Consider the following 16534-nt stretch of genomic DNA (forward strand, 5'->3'; position numbering starts at 1 on the left):
GAATAAGCAAATTGAATCTTTGAGAGAAATCTGTTATTCATATTATAAGAGCAGAAAAGAGTTTTAAGAAGATTATAACTGGAATTGTTTAGTATTGCTCTTGAATTAGAAGATGTAGAGCAGGGTTTTTAATATAAACTTCCTCACAACAAAAGGGAAGTGAGTGACTCTTCCTGTTCCCAAGCCATGTTTTAAGCACTTTTCCAAAAGAAATGTTTGTACAGTTTCTGGAAATAGGTAATTAGCATTTTTTTAAATAAAGAAATCTTTCCTGTCCATTTGTAACAAAAATATTTTCAAGAAGCATTGTTTAATTCATTTTGGAACATGAATTTTCTCCGTCAGTTATTGATTGATATTTTCAAGAACAACAATGAGCACCTCTGTATACGGGTAGGGGTTGCTATTAGCAGTTGAAATACTTATGAAAAGATTCAAATTGCAACCGCACATGAATTTAAAACATATGACAGGACTAGAAGGTCTAAATCATGATGTACAGTTTATTTTGCAAACTTAATAAAAAAATCTGCTGTTTTCCATGCATATGTAAGCACAGTGACACATTTCTTCTGATATTTAGGGATGTAAAATGAGAATCTGGCAGCCAGTCTGGAAAAATAAGAAAGATTTCCAGAAAGCTGCAGGTTAATCAATTTAAAACTGCTGTCATATATTTACATGTTTTATATTGCCTTTCTCAATGTTGCTGATTATCAAAATATTTTAGAATAAACAGGAGCTTTTCCCTTTTTAAGGAACCTGTCTTTCTTTTCACGTCTTATTCGTCAAGTGATGCCAAAACTCAGGGTCTGTATTATCATTATTGACCCTGTGGTGCTGAATTTTGATATCAGAAACAATGGTCATGGTCTCAGTGAGTCAGGTAGGCAGAAGGAAGAGACTGGGAATGGAGGGGATAGTTTGATTTATAAACAAATATCTTGTTAAGAAACATAAGGAAAAAAGATAACCACATCACGTGTTAATACAGTGTAGTGGAGGCGAAGTAAATATGTCGTCTTAGGTTTCATGACTTTGCCTGAATGACAGTGGTTAAAGGTATAGTTAAATGGTGGAAAAGTATAGTTAAGTAATGATTGCTTATGATACCAATTGTAGTTCTGATTCAGTATCCTATTTTAAACTTCATTTTTCAGCTTTACATTTTTCTGCCCATATTTGTTTAAACCATGATAATAGGCTAATGCAAGTAATCTTTCCTGATTTCAGGTGTACAAATGTCACAGCTACAAAAATAAGGTTATCTAGATTTATTGTGGGTAATGCCAGACATCACTTGATTAAACCTGTTCACTTTCATCTTCTTAATACCTAATGTGATTTTCTTGATATTTCAAAGTGCTCCACTCCAGAAAAATATATACAAAGCCTTTTGTTATGAATGACGTTTCATTGCTTATTGATATAGAAGATCAAGTATCATAATACAGCATTCAAAAAGTGGAAGGGGAAAAAAGACTTTACTAAGTTGCTACCAGAGGATTTGCTAAAAAGCAACAATAAATGTTAGATATGCCATTAAACAGTCACTGTAATTAAATTCACATATAGGAAGGAGACATGCCATTACTCACCTAAATTATACAGTAGACGTAACCTTGTTAAGTCTCCCCAACCTTTACCACCAAAACTATCACCCACAAATTACCTGTATAACTGCATATTGTAATAATGTTTCAAAAGATCCCTGGGAAAATAACTTTACTGGCACTAAATATATGCTGGTTCCAATTACATAGATGGAGCTGCAATATTCTAATATGCCCAGGGCTGATGCAGCAGGATGGAAGTCGCTTAGCAACACAATAGTTGCATGCAAGGAACTACTGCATTAAGTCCCTTGTAGCATCCATATTTCTGGTCCACATAACAATGTTAAATCAGTTACTTAAACTGACAAGTACTTTAAGTCCACAAAACAGTGTTCATCGTTTGGATTTCACACTCATGGGCCTATTGCCACTTCAGAAAGGGTGGTTAAATTCCAGTAGCTGTTCATAGTGACAAAGATTTTGGTCTCCAGAGCCAAGATTTTCCAAAATGACCTATGATTTTGGGTATCTAATCTGAGACATCTTGGAGACTGGTTTGCTACTGAGAGAAGAAGTTCAGCACTTTCTAATAATCATTAAGTTGTTTTGAGTTGGGTACCTAAAATTACTGGTCATGCTTGAAAATCCTTCTTCTCCATGCTTTTTTTCCCCTTAAAATTTCACACTTTTGCTACAACATTGCAAACTCCAACAGTGGTAGTGATCATGGAAGTGTGAGTGTAGACAGGCAGCTAGATTCAGAATCCACTGACTTAATTCACAGGTAAGCCAGGGAGCTGCAATACATTCCTATCTGTTGGAATAGTGACCATTATGTGTGTAGGGGGGAGTGTACATGGGATTCATGTAGGTGATCTCCCTTTCCTCATACTGGCCTAATCTAAGCCAAATGAGAGACCCCCTTGCACACATTCCTTTAGCCTCATACACACATGAGATTTAAGCAAAGAAGACTTGCACAGACCAGCTGCAAGTAGGTGAATCTGGCCCAATATGCAAGTATCCTACTCCTTGTGGTTAAGGAGATTTGCACTATCCTGATAAATAAGTGATCCGTTAAGCTTGATGCTTTGCTACTGTGTATAAAGGAGAGGATAAATGGGTGCATTTTGGCTTCATTATATTTAACAATCTACTGTCTTCTTAAAACTATTTCACTACATACAAGACTTAAATTTCTTCTTATCTCTTTGTTGTTCCTTTTTTTTTGCACTGCTAGTTGAGATTTTCAGCCTGAACTTACTGACCCATTCCTGAGAGATTCAATGCCATGATTAGGAGTTGCTGTAGGGGCTCAACAGGTAGTGATCGACAGCTCAATGTCTAGTTGGTAGACAGTATCAAGCAGAGTGCCCCAGGGGTCGGTCCTGGGGCTGGTTTTGTTCAACATCTTCATTAATGATCTGGAGGATAGTATAGATTTCACCCTCAGCAAGTTCGCAGATGACACTAAGCTGTGGGGAGAGGTAGATATGCTGGAGGGTAGGGATAGGGTCCATAGTGAACTAGACAAATTGGAGGATTGGGCCAAAAGAAATCTGATGAGGTTCAACAAGGACAAGTGCAGATTCCTGCACTTGGGACGGAAGAATCCTATGCACCACTACAGGCTGGGGACTGATTGGCTAAGAGGCAGTTCTGAAGAAAAGAAGATGGAGATTACAGTGGATGGGAAACTGGATAAGAGTCAACAGTATGTCCTTCTTGCCAAGAAGGCTAATGGCATATTGGGCTGCATTAGTTTGAGCATTGCCAGCAGATCAAGGGAAGGGATTATTCCCCTCTATTCAGCACTGGTGAGGCCACATCTGGAGTATTGTGTCCAGTTTTGCTCCCACCCACCCACCATGTGGGCAAATTCGAGGGAGTCCAGTGGAGGGCAACAGAAATGATTAGGTGGCTGGGGCACATGACTTATGAGGAGAGGCTGAGGGAACTGGGCTTATTTAGTCTGCTGAAAATAAGAGTGAGGGTGGATTTGATAGCAGCCTTCAACTACCTGAAGAGGAGTTCCAAAGATTTTGGAGCTAGGCTGTTCTCAGTGGTGGCAGATGACAGAACAAGAAGCAGTGGTCTCAAGTTGCAGTCGGGGAGGTTTAGTTTGGATATTAGGAATAACTATTTCACTAGGAGGGTGGTGAAGCACTGAAATGGGTTACCTAGGGAAGTGGTAGAATCTCCATCCTTAGGGGTTTTTAAGGCCTGGCTTGACAAAGCCCTGGCTGGGATGATTTAGTTGGGGTGGGTCCTGCTTTGAGCAAGGGATTGGACTAGATGACCTCCTGAGGTCTCTTCCAGCCCTAATCTTCTATGATTCTATACTCCTCACGTCTCAGAATCAGACTTTTTATTTTATGACTTCACAAAAATCTTCCTTTTACTTAGGTGTAGTTCTTAATAATTAAGTAAAAGCTCTGCCCTATACTTTGTAGGGACATTAGTCTGAATTTAATTACTGTTACAGTTACCAATGTTTTTCCTCTACAATATTTTAATTGTATACTGTCAGATATTATCATTAAATTATTTTTCCCTGGCTATGAAATTGCTAGGGTTTATGTGGAAAGCAAATAATTTCTACAAGATATTTATTATCACCAAAGAGAAAAGCAGGCTGGAACATACAATATGCTTCAAGCTGGAACCAATGTTGTTAGCATGCTGCTTTATAAGAATAATCATTTTATTTTGGAAGCACCCTCTACAATATGTCAGAGTGCTACACAACATATTGAAATGTAGTTAAATACAGTGAAAACTTTATTAAACTCATGCTCAAATAAAAGCCAGTGGATTCCAATGCAAAATTGAGGGGGAATTAATTTGATATGGAGTCAATAATACAATAATAAAACCAGATTTCTAACAGGAAAGTGTTAAGTTGAGGAGAACAAATTTGTGATGGAAGAAGTTCTACATTCTACTGCCTACTATAAAAAAGGCATGTTCATGGGGCAATTTAGAATGTGATTTTGGGATAAAGGATATGTCTGCTCAGCTACTGATCAATAGGAGGCTTGAATATATATATCTGGCTTACAATATTTAGGGTTTTAAAATAAACTGGATCAAACTAGGCAATTTGCCACTTTATAGACAGTCAGTGTAAAGAACATAGATTAGGGCCAATGACTAAATATGCTGCTGTATTCTGAACAATCTGCAGGTAAAAGTGATGCCCTGGGCCACGTGGCAGTATGCAGGCACGTGGTCAGGCATGCCAGACTGAGACTCAGGACTCTGCAGGCATGGCTTGCTCGGGTGCAACCCCCAGGCAGGGACCCCCTGGACTTGGTAGTGACAGCCCCAAGGGACGTGCTGGACTCCCTGCTGTGGTGGCAGTCCCATCCTGTGGTTTGTGAAGGCTTCCCCTTGGCCGCCCCACAACCGGACCTGACGCTGGTGACGGACACGTCAGAACACGGATGGGGGCTCACCTGGGGGACCTCATGATGCAGAGGTTGTGGTCCAGAACAGAGCAGTCGCTCCATATCAACGTGAAGGAGCTCAGGGCGGTTCGTCTCGCCTGCCAGACCTTTCACACCACTCTGAGTGGTCACAGCGTGACAGTTCTGACAGACCACACTACTGTCGTGTTTTATATAAACAAACAGCTTGTTCCTTGCCACTCTGTCACGAGGCTCTCCACCTCTGGGACCTTTGCATAGCTCATGCAATTCACCTCGAGGTGTCCTATCTCCCAGGGGTACGAAACGAGCTGGCGGACTCCCTCAGCGAATCTCAATAATCAGACCTTGTAATCAGTCGTATGTAAGTTTTGCAGGTCATCATGTGATAAATTTGGGTGCAGCCTCACTAACCCATGACACAAAAAAATATTTTGTACCATGCAGCTTTTTAAGGCAAATTCGATTGTGACATTAAGATCTTTACCTCAACTCCTTGTAAACAAGTCCATTCAATAAGATAGAACATGAAGAAAATAAGAATATCTTCACAATGGCAACTAACACCATGCTGCAAGATCTGTTTTCCCATGGTGAGGATATGAAAGCTAAGACACATTAGTTAGCACTATTATCTAAATAACCCTCAGGAGAAAATTGCAATATTTATAGGACAAGATATATGGCATCTTGATAATACTCCATCATGTGTTTACAAACTACCTTGCCAAGAGGCCTCAGATGTTTTGCACGTAGTGGAAGATGGACAGATCCTTGAGATGCCACATACCAAACCCCCAGGTTGTGGTAGACAGATATCAATCAGTGATGGACTCTTACAATGTTTTCTACTGATAACATGAACCACTGGACAGCAGTTCAGTCATATTTCTTTGTCATCAAAACAGCACCCATGTTCTTTCGTATCAAGCATAACAGCTAACCAAAATGTCCTATTGACCTTCATTTAAAATCAGCAGAGCATTCTCAACTGCTAAGCAAAACCAGAACCCTACTAGTGTCTGACTGCACTTATAATCAAATAGCCACCACATTCTATATCACCTTCCCTAAATAGGGGCAAGACACTGAACAACTGGAGGACAATTCCAGAAACAGCAGCAATTTCCTTTGTCAGTGAAGCAACAACACCCTCATCAAGAGATGTCTTCTCAAAAAAACAAAACTTCTGTCCATTTGAGGATGGTTGCCATTCTCTTTTCTTGACATAGTTATTAATGTATGTTATAATGTGGCTATGATACTGTTACTTACTATAAGCAATCAAGGGGCAGAGTCTTAAGGAACTCAGAGAACCATAAAAATCATTGTCAGAAATCTAAGTTTAATTCAACTAGAGTACCACAGGTTTCAGAGTAGCAGCCGTGTTAGTCTGTATTCGCAAAAAAAAAAAAAGGAGTACTTGTGGCACCTTAGAGACTAAAATTTATTTAAGCATAAGCTTTCGTGAGCTATACCGGAAACCTAGTGACTGCTATTCCTACCTACATGCCTCCAGCTTTCATCGAGACCACACCACACGATTCATTGACTACAGCCAAGCTCTATGATACAACCGCATTTGCTCCAACCCCTCAGACAGAGACAAACACCCACAAGATCTCTGTCAAGCATTCTTACAACTACAATACCCACCTGCTGAAGTGAAGAAACAGATTGACAGAGCCAGAAGAGTACCCAGAAGTCACCTACTACAGGACAGGCCCAACAAAGAAAATAACAGAACGCCACTAGCCATCACCTTCACCCCCAACTAAAACCTCTACAACCTATCCTGAAGGACGACCCATCACTCTCACAGATCTTGGGAGACAGGCCAGTCCTTGCTTACAGACAGCCCCCCAACCTGAAGCAAATACTCACCAGCAACCACACACCACACAACAGAACCACTAACCCAGGAACCTATCCTTGCAACAAAGCCCATTGCCAACTGTGTCCACATATCTATTCAGGGGACACCACCATAGGGCCTAATCACATCAGCCACACTATCAGAGGCTCGTTCACCTGCACATCTACCAATGTGATATATGCCATCATGTGCCAGCAATGCCCCTCTGCCATGTACTTTGGTCAAACTGGACAGTCTCTATGTAAAAGAATAAATGGACACAAATCAGACATCAAGAATTATAACATTCAAAAACCAGTCAGAGAACACTTCAGTCTCTTTGGTCACTCGATTACAGACCTAAAAGTGGCAATTCTTCAACAAAAAAACTTCAGAAACAGACTCCAACAAGAGACTGCTGAATTGGAATTAATTTGCAAACTGGATACTATTAACTTAGGCTTGAATAGAGACTGGGAGTGGATGGGTCATTACACAAGTAAAACTATTTCCCCATGTTTCTTCCCCCCCCCACACACACACACGCACTGTTCCTCAGAAGTTCTTTTCAACTGCTGGAAATGGCCCACCTCGATTTTCACTACAAAAGGTTTCTCCCCCCGCCCCCTAACCTCTCCCCCCCCCCCCCCCCCGCTCTGCTGCTGGTAATAGCTCATCTTAAGTGATCGCTCTCATTACAGTGTGTATGGTAACACCAATTGTTTCATGCTCTCTATGTATAAAAAATCTCTTCACTGTATTTTCCACTGAATGCATCCGATGAAGTGAGCTGTAGCTCACGAAAGCTTATGCTCAAATAAATTTGTTAGTCTCTAAGGTGCCACAAGTACTCCTTTTCTTTTTAGAATACCAGTGTATCAGAGCCAATGACGCTTTCAGTCAGAAGCCAGAAAGACCAGTCTAGACCTAATCTGTGTTTATGGTTGAATAACATAACTTTATCACACTCAATGAACTTTGTGCTGAACAAAATGGTATCAGTGGCTCTGTCTCTACTTAGGCCAAAAAAGGGGACGTTGGTTTTCAATCAAGTTTCCTTAATTCAATTGAACCCATCCCTTAGGTTAACACCCACACAAACATGGTTTAACACCTTAACGAACACAAACTGTCTTAATGTTGTAGCTTGGGTGGGATCCTAAGGTATCTTAAATCTCTCGAGAGGGGGAAAAACCCATATGCGCACACCATCTCTTTTACCAATAGGCAGACAGGGCTACTGAATACCAGACTTGAATCATTTTTGTCAAAATGAGCTTGATGGCATTGTTCAAGCAATCACACTTTTATTTTCACTAGAACTACTTTATTTTTTATAGCATATATTTCCTGCAAGATGCATGAAGTGCTTGAGAAACTAACATTATCTTTCTTTTTCTGAATGTAGGAAGTATCACTTTATCCCTGTTAACCTGACAAGAATGGAAATGTGAAATCACCCAGTACTAAATGTGAATAAAGGTGAGTTTCCCTCTCAGATGAATTCATTGTTGATAAATCAGTTTTTGCTTTGGCAAGTATGTACTTAATGTGTTCTAAGAATTTCAAGTAATCCAGAACAAATTCACTGCCATCTCCCTTCAGTGATCTGTAATTATCTTTTCATAAAGCTCTCTTGTATGCATTGTTTTAAATAATTTAAGCCACCTCTTTCTATTACAAAAACCAGTGTGCAAATCACTAGCTTATAAACACAAGAATGCATCAAAGAATTAGTTTCTCATATATTGCAATAAGTTTGAATGCTAATTATCCTGCTGGGATCTGAATGTATTTTTCTTTCAATGCTGGAAATATAAAAAGTTATGGCTCTAATTCTGAAAACAAATATAGTGACCAGATAACTTCAACAGGAGATGAATGTCTGAGACGTAATTGTTGCAAATGGAATTTTTTAAAAGTGTGTTTCTGTCCAATTTTTGTTGAGTGATGACATTTTCCTTTTTGGTGGTTGTGATTTCAATCTACAAAAGCAGTTTTCAGGGAAGCAGATTGGAACATTTGCAAACATACCCACATTGGTTTCTTGTTAAATGTGTCAGCAGTTGAATTGCATTGCCCCTGCTTGAGATTGTTAGAGGAGCTGGGATACTTCTTCTTATTTCATTGCTATTCTGAATCAAAGGGGAAAACAATTCCCCCAAGGCTGAGATTTTGAGAACTTGGCATTGTTAGCCATGGGGAAATTCAAATCAACATACTCTGTTTACAGTTTTATTTTTAACCTAACATACACTGTGTCAAAATAAAATACATCAACTGTATCTTTACTGTTATTGGAACTGGTAAGTAATAAGATGGTCTGCTTAACTTTTAATTACGCTAACAAATCACATGCAGTTAGTATATGATAAATTATGCGTTGTTAGTACTGACAGTATATATTCTATAATAGATTTTGATTCATGAGAATGATAATCGATTGAGACATGCATTCTTATCTCCAAACTCTCCAGTATTGAGAGATGTGATTGTTTTTCAACAATTTCATTCAGTGTTCATTTGACTTGCTTTTTAACATGTCTGCTAATTTAATTTTAAATATGACACTCCCTAAAGAATAAATAGGATGAGCCTGCTAAAAAGACGATTGTTATTTTCCATCCTAAGAAAAGCCATAACTCATTAATGTCTACCACAACAAAAATGTATTTTTAGAAAGACAGAAAAAATCATTCCTCATGCATGAGTTCTACATATTTCTAAGCATCTTCATTACACCTGCAGTGCAATTTAACCTAGAGTTGAGTAGGCATTGAGTAGGCATTTCAGAAAATTATACAACAAAATTAAAAGCCATAATCCTTTACATTGCCCTAGGTAAATGCATTAGGTAAATGTATATCCTTTTATATCTTTCAGAAAATGTTTAGTTTTTTTTCTTTGATCCTTGGCTATGTGCTTTAACGTTCAACAATTTTTATCTATCAATAGCACTGATAATTTAAAGGTAACAAGGTGTGCTTCTTTTGCTGGTATATAATGATTCAATGATTTGGAAGAAAAATATAAAATCATTGCTGATAAAGTATGCAGATGGCAATTTGATGGAGCTGCAAATAATGACAGGTCATTTCTATAGGGCAATCTGGATTTCATGGTAAAATGTGGCCATTTGAACAACATACCTTTTAATACAACCAAATGCAGGCTCATACATCTAGGAACAAAGAATGTAGGTCAGACTTCAAGGATGATGATTGTATTCTGCAAAGTGTAATAGGTGATTCTGTGAGGATTTAGGGTTCATGGTGGATAAGCAACCAAACATGAGCTTCTGGTGTAGCTAAAAGGGTTAATGTAATTCTTGGGTGGATAAGTAAGGGAATATTGATTAAGAGTAAGGGGGTAGCATTACTCTGTTCAGAGTAGAGGCAATGCTCTGTATAGAGCATTACTGAGACCATTTCTGGAATACTGTGTGCCATTCTGGTGTAAACACTTCAAAAGGATGTTGACCAATTGAAAAGGATTAAGAAAAATCCTGCAAGAATTTATAAGAGGCCTACAATAAAAATCTTACAATGAAAGATTTAGGAAGCTCCATCTGCTCATTTTATCCAGGAGAAGATTAAGAAGTGACTTGATAATGGTCCATAAGTACCTGGATAGGTAGAAGTTTTCTGATAGGAGGGAGCTCTTCAGTCTAGCATGAAGAAGCACAATATGATCCAATGGCTGGAAGCTGAACCAACGCCTGGAATACTACAGGCTAGATATATGTATATGTTTAGCCATGAGAGTAATTAACCATTGGAACAACTTGCCTGGGAAGGTGCTGGATTCTCAGTCTCTTAAAATCCTTAATACAAGATTGAAGATTTAGGAAAAAAATGGCAAAGTCCTGTGGCACCTTATAGACTAACAGACGTATTGAAGCATAAGCTTTCGTGGGTGAATACCCACTTCGTTGGATCAAAAAATGTAGGAAAAATGTTATTCTGTTAGAGAAGTTATGGTCCTGATGCAGGAATCACTGGATGAAATTCTTTTCCCTGTGTTTATACAGGAGATCAGAAAAGATAATTATAATGGTCCCTTCTGGCCTTAAAATCTATTGGTATCTTGGCTCTTGGAGGACAATGAAACCTGTATAGTGTACAAAGTTCCCCAAGAAAACATTTTGCTTTTATATGTTTTCTTCTCACCAGGACTGAGAGTCTCAGAAAGCTGCAGTCAAACCTTGATTTCAGCCTGCAAGAAAGCATCCTCCCAGTATAAATTGAATTGATAAATGAAATGCATAATTTTTCCCTTTTTTCAATTCTTTTATAAAATTACAGTTCTGACATTGCTATTGTCCATAGATAAATTGATACAGACATTAAAAATGAAACTGATGCTCAGTATCTTGGAGGAGAGCTAAGCATCTTGCAGAATCAAGCTCCAGTAAATATCCAGTTTGATGCTATGACACATAGATGCAATAATCTAAAATTGGCATGACTCCACTACCTATCTCATGCTCCAAATCATAAGACACTTTTTCAGTATAACCCATGAGAAGGGACTAAGGTCACGTCGACACTTCTGGCTAAATCAGCACTGTTGTGTTCGATGCAGTGCTATCAATTTAGTGGGTCTGGTGAAGACAAGCTAAGTCGATGGGAGAGCGCTCTCCCATTGAAGTCTGTACTCCACCTCCCGGAGAGGGGGAAGGTAAGTCAGCAGGAGAGTGACATAACACAACACAGCACGGTATATACACCACTGTAAGTTGACCTAAGCTACGTCGACTTACATAACAGAAGTAAAAAGAAAAGGAGTACTTGTGGCAGCTTCGAGACTAACAAATTTATTTGAGCATAAGCTTTCGTGAGCTACAGCTCACCTCACGAAAGCTTATGCTCAAATAAATTTGTTAGTCTCGAAGGTGCCACAAGTACTCCTTTTCTTTTTGCGGATACAGACTAACACAGCTGCTACTCTGATAACTGAAGTAGCCTAACTTAGATCGATTTACAGCGTTACTGTAGACCAGCCCTAATTGTCTAAAGAATGTTGTGAGAAGGAGCTTTTTACCGCCAAATCAAACTGGGTTGGATTTTGACAGTTGACAGCGTGAGAGTGTCATTACTTGTGCATGGTAGTTCAGTGGACTAAATTAAATGAGTTAATTTAATTATAATTCCTACTGGAAACACCGCTATATAATTTAGCACTCTACTTTGCTTTAGCAGATTAAAAATCATAGAATCCTAGAATATCAGGGTTGGAAGGGACCCCAGGAGGTCATCTAGTCCAACCCCCTGCTCAAAGCAGGACCAATCCCCAACTAAATCATCCCAGCCAGGGCTTTGTCAAGCCTGATCTTAAAAACCTCTAAGGAAGGAAAATCCACCACTTCCCTAGGTAACCCATTCCAGTGCTTCACCACTCTCTGAGTGAAAAAGTTTTTCCTAATATCTAACCTAAACCTCCCTTACTGCAACTTGAGACATTACTCCTTGTTCTGTCATCTGGTACCACTGAAAAAGTCTAGATCCATCCTCTTTGGAACTCCCTTTCAGGTAGTTGAAAGCAGCTATCAAATCCCCCCTCATTCTTCTTTTCTGCAGACTAAATAATCCCAGTTCCCTCAGCCTCTCCTCATAAGTCATGTGCTCCAGCCCCCTAATCATTTTTGTTGCCCTGCGCTGGACGTTTTCCAATTTTTCCACATCCATCTTGTAGTGTGGGGCCCAAAACTGGACACAGTACTCCAGATGAGGCCTCACCAGTGCCGAATAGAGGGGAATGATCACGTCCCTCGGTCTACTGGGAATGCTCCTACTTATACAGCCCAAAATGCCATTGGCCTTCTTGGCAACAGGGGCACACTGTTGACTCATATCCAGCTTCTCGTCCACTGTCACCCCTAGGTCCTTTTCTGCAGAACTGCTGCCTAGCCATACGGTCCATAATTCTGTAGCGGTGCATGGGATTCTTCCATCCTAAGTGCAAGACTCTGCACTTGTCCTTGTTGAACCTCCTCAGATTTCTTTTGGCCCAATCCTCTAATTTGTCTAGGTCCCTCTGTACCCTATCCCTACCCTCCAGCGTATCTACCACTCCTCCCAGTTTAGTGTCATCTGCAAACTTGCTGAGGGTGCAATCCACGCCATCCTCCAGATCATTAATGAAGATATTGAACAAAACTGGCCCCAGGACTGACCCTACACTACAAAGTGCCTGATCCTGTCGGACAGTGGTTTTCAACCTTTTTTCATTTGTGGACCCCTAAACATTTTCAAAGGGAGGTATGGACCCCTTTGGAAATCTTAGACATAATCTGCAGATGCAATGGGGTCTGCGGACCACAGGTTGAAAACCTCTGTTCTATGGTAATGAAAACTTTTTGAGAATCCCTTAGAAATAGTCTGCGGACTCACAGGGAAGTGCGGACCACAGATTGAAAACTACTGCTGTAGGGAGTTGAGTACCCTCAACTCTCAGTGACAGCACTGCAGATTGAGGCTACTCAATAGTTTGCCGGGAGAATTCAGTCCCTTTCAGGTTGGGGTCCAAATACAGTAACCAAGTTGTAAAAGCAACGATGTATTAGCACTGGCTCTGTGAAAAGCAGCTCTGGTTTTCCTTTGGCTGTGGATAATACATCACTTCTTATTGGTATGGAATGAGGAATTTAAAAGATAATTACCACATTGAGTACCAGGCAGGATTGCTTTTAGATGTAGTAGGTTAAAATTATTCCTTATTTGTAAGCAAGATAACCCCAATTAGATTGGTTAAGAATGTCTGTAGATGGCATTTCACATGCACAACCCTCAAATTCAGTTTTGTACTTCTATGTCAGAGTAATAATTTTTAAGTGACAGGGCAAGCATATGTTCTTATACCAGGGCTTCAGTGTGTTTGGACTGTAGCAGTTGGAAGCAGTGCCTTGGAAAAGAGGCACTGAGAGAAACAGTATGGCTGGAGATTTTGGGCACAAGCTGTATATTGTTGGAGAGAGAATATTTTGTATTTGTATTGTGACATGTTAGATTCCCCCATCCAGGATGCCACCTGATGTGCTGGGGTCCCATTGGTTCCACCCATTCCATCAGCCTGGGTTTCCTCACCCTGTCTTAGTTGTGCCATGCCCTCAAGCCTTCTCTAGCATGCACACAGGTAAGGCCACACTGAGCTGCAGACACAGACTGAAATCAGCACTGTGTGGGAAGTATCAGTTCAGAAATTTACTAAGCACTCACATGCACACCCCCTTTGGGGAGTAAACCCAATATAATATTGTCTTGTGTTATGTAGAAAAATCTGCACAGCGCAAGCTCATAAAAATCACCCTCTCCCTCAATGTGGAGAGAGATATGCACAGCTTCTTGCCCCCCCCCCCCCCCAGATATGAATTCCACATGCTGGGTTATGTTATGAACAAGAAATAAGTTTATTAACTACAAAAGGTAAATTTAAGTCATTATAAGGAATAACAAACAGAACAAAGCAGATTACTGAGCAAATAAAACTAACTAGACTTAACACGCTCAATAAACAGGTTACAGAATGTAATTTCTCACTCTCAATGTTTTAGGCAAGTTGCAGAGTTTCCGTAGCTTAGAGTTCCAGTTATTTCTCTTTATAGACTGGACCCCTGTCTTAGTCTGGACTCAACCCTGCCTTTCCCTCTAGTTGTTTTTAGCAGTCTTCCTTCCTGGCAGCAATGGAGAGAGAGATAAGATTAACCCCCTCCCCAGCCTTAAAAAAGGATTTACCTAAGGTGGGAATCCTTTGTTTGATCCCCGTCCCCGTACGTGGAAAAGTACCAGCAAGTTAAGATATTGTCCAGTACCAGGTGACATGGTCACCTGACCCTGCTGTGTTAATACAGCATCCCAATAAACTTCTCAGGAAGGAGTGAAATTAGCATTTTCAAAATTCTATTGTTCTCCTTAATGGCTCATCCAGGCTCTTTGCCTACTGTCTGGTGGGCGCTTCCCAGGTGAAAACATAGTTGTAATTGTTACATAGTTAATATGCTAACTCCAGATACAGAAAAGATACATGCATACAAATTGGATAAACACATTCAGCAAATCATAACCTTTCCAATGATATCTCACATGACCCATCTTGCATAAAACATATCTTAATTATGCCATATTCATATCATAACAATATTTATATGAAGAACATGGAGAGTAACATCACAAGTATGTTTTAAGTTTTCTTCTTTTTTCATTTTACCATCACTGCTCAAAGCAACAGAAACAATGTGCATAATGGCAATAAAAACAAAATAGGAAAGAATGCCTCACCAGTTTCTCTATCAACATGAATTAACCACTCCCTGATCTAAACCCTCTTTGACACCTCAGAAGCAGAACAATACATTTTAAAGGTGACCTGAAATAAGGTTTTCCTTCCAAGACATGAGTCCAGATATATTTTCCCCTGAAAGTATCAGTGAAAGCACAAATACCTAAACAATGCAGAAAGCTTATGCCCTGCCTTAGTGTTAGCAATGTCACCAACAAAAGTGGTACATGGACAGTCAAATATTGCTCAACTACATCAGTGTAAACATCTACTTCATTGGCATTACTCCAGAACATGCCAGTGTAGCAGAGCAGAATTTGGTCCAGAGCCTTGAACTCAAGGCTTACCAAGTAAAGAAAAATTGCTCATCATTTGCTGTTTGGACAAAGCGAAGGACAATTTCTACCTGTGGTTTTTCAGTGTCCTGTGGCTCTCTGGTGAGGAAATTCAGAAAAGTCATTACTTTTTAAATAAAATTGAATTTTAACTTTTGATCAGATACATTAATCTTATGTTGTACAAAAGATAGTGCTGTCCATTTTTCCATAATGCGACCATGATCTTTGAAAATACTTTTTTTAAGTTGCAGAAGTTCCCAATTAAAACATAAAATTTGAGAGAAGAATATGACTAGAATTAATAGCTGCATTTTTATGCAGCTTCCATTTCTATGTATAACTGCACGTTAATAGCGTGGCTGGTAAGAAATCTTCAGTTCTTCTTCGAGTGCTGTTCCTGTGGGTGCTCCACTCCAGGTCATGGTGTGTCCCGGCGCCATTGATCGGAGATCTTCGGTAGCAGTGCCTAGTCAGGATGCTCGCGCTCAGCTGCTGTCTCGCGGTCTCGTTAGAGTCTGCCTGAGCATGCGCATCTCACGCCCCTCTCAATTCCTTCTCAACCATCCTCTGCTGAAGACTGGGCACGGGGAAGAGCTGATCCTCTTCCCTGGTCTCTGAAGGAAACAATTACAAAGAATATAGAAATAGTTAGTTAGTAACATCCCAGTTGTTTCCCTTCCGTTAGAATAGTTACTTAGTTTAAAAAACAACAACCCATATTTTCCTCAAGCTTATCTCCCGCGGAGACACTCTCCCCTTACACTCCAAGTTCAATTATGCCAGGGGCTTCAAGATTTAAGAAATGTGCTTCCTGTCAGAACTCCATGCCAAGGTCCAATGGACACTCACGTTGTGTGAAGTGCCTCGGCCAGACACGTGTCCCTGCTAAGTGTGTCCATTGCACGAGCCTCAAAACCAGGGCTCGTTGTGAGAGGGACCTGAGGCTGAAAATGCTTCTCATGCAGAAATCTCTGCAGCCGCCTCTGGAGACGGGTACTGTCAAACCCTCTCCCTCATCCTCCCTGGCCAGGTCAGAACCAGTTGGGAGCATGGCTTCACCCTCTCAGGCAGAGAGGCAAG

The 16534-nt window shown here is 40.1% G+C and overlaps 1 long non-coding RNA gene across 1 annotated transcript in view; it reads left to right on the forward strand.

Moving 5' to 3' along the window:
- The window catches only part of LOC125643048 (uncharacterized), a 209718-nt gene that overhangs the window by 45672 nt on the left and 147512 nt on the right, over positions 1-16534 (forward strand). The window contains exon 2 of the long non-coding RNA XR_012669970.1: positions 8248-8321. This is a non-coding gene — a long non-coding RNA (uncharacterized LOC125643048). The remainder of the gene's footprint in view (positions 1-8247; positions 8322-16534) is intronic.

Source organism: Caretta caretta, chromosome 9 (genome assembly GCF_965140235.1).
Source record: "Caretta caretta isolate rCarCar2 chromosome 9, rCarCar1.hap1, whole genome shotgun sequence".
Taxonomy (NCBI): Eukaryota; Metazoa; Chordata; order Testudines; family Cheloniidae; genus Caretta; species Caretta caretta.